This window comes from Dipodomys merriami, unplaced genomic scaffold (assembly GCF_024711535.1).
Source record: "Dipodomys merriami isolate MVZ:Mamm:240054 unplaced genomic scaffold, mDipMer1.0.p SCAF_963, whole genome shotgun sequence".
NCBI lineage: Eukaryota > Metazoa > Chordata > Mammalia > Rodentia > Heteromyidae > Dipodomys > Dipodomys merriami.
Genome location: NW_027206583.1, coordinates 202122 through 202762, shown reverse-complemented (window position 1 = coordinate 202762; position 641 = coordinate 202122). Strand labels below are relative to the sequence as shown.

Below are 641 nucleotides of genomic sequence, written 5' to 3'. Positions count from 1 at the left end.
ACTTTCTTTGGGATAAAATGAAAATTTTGTCTAATTTCAAATGTTTTGTAAAGTTTATGCTATGTAAACGCCTTTCTGAGGTGAAGATTTAATACACTAATGCCAAACTAAATTTAATTAAAAGGAATTACGTTTGTTGTTACACTTGTTATTTTGTAATCAACTTTTTAATAACTGTTTTTCATTTCTTGCATCTGAAGAATGAAAAATATGGAATACTTCACAAATTTTCATATCATCCTTGTGCAATTGCCATATTAATCTCTGTAGTGTAATTTGGGAATACGTGCTGCTGAAGCATGTAGTATCTTCTAAATTTAAGTAGTTAATGATGCAATCTTTATACAGGCTTATATCCATGGGTGCCTACTTGGAACAAGGAATCCTTATTGTTGCTAACAATGCTATTATTTCCCTAAAATTCTGTGAATAGGGAAAAAATTATATGTTCAATTGATTGCTCACATTTGCAATTTTTTTTGTCAATGACAATTTTAAGTCTTTTTCATTTGGAATTTGATCATACTTTCAATAATTTATAGCTAGTCCAAAGGTGATGGCTTTTTCAAGTACTTGTTGATCCAACTGACTTAGGTTTGTGGAGCTAATGGATTCAAAGTAAACCTTGCTTAAGAGCTACT

General features: G+C 30.0%; 1 pseudogene; it reads right to left on the bottom strand.

Moving 5' to 3' along the window:
* Nucleotides 1-204: 204 nt before the first annotated feature.
* Nucleotides 205-301, bottom strand: LOC138821921 (U6 spliceosomal RNA; annotated as a pseudogene).
* Between the last annotated feature and the right edge of the window lie 340 nt (nucleotides 302-641).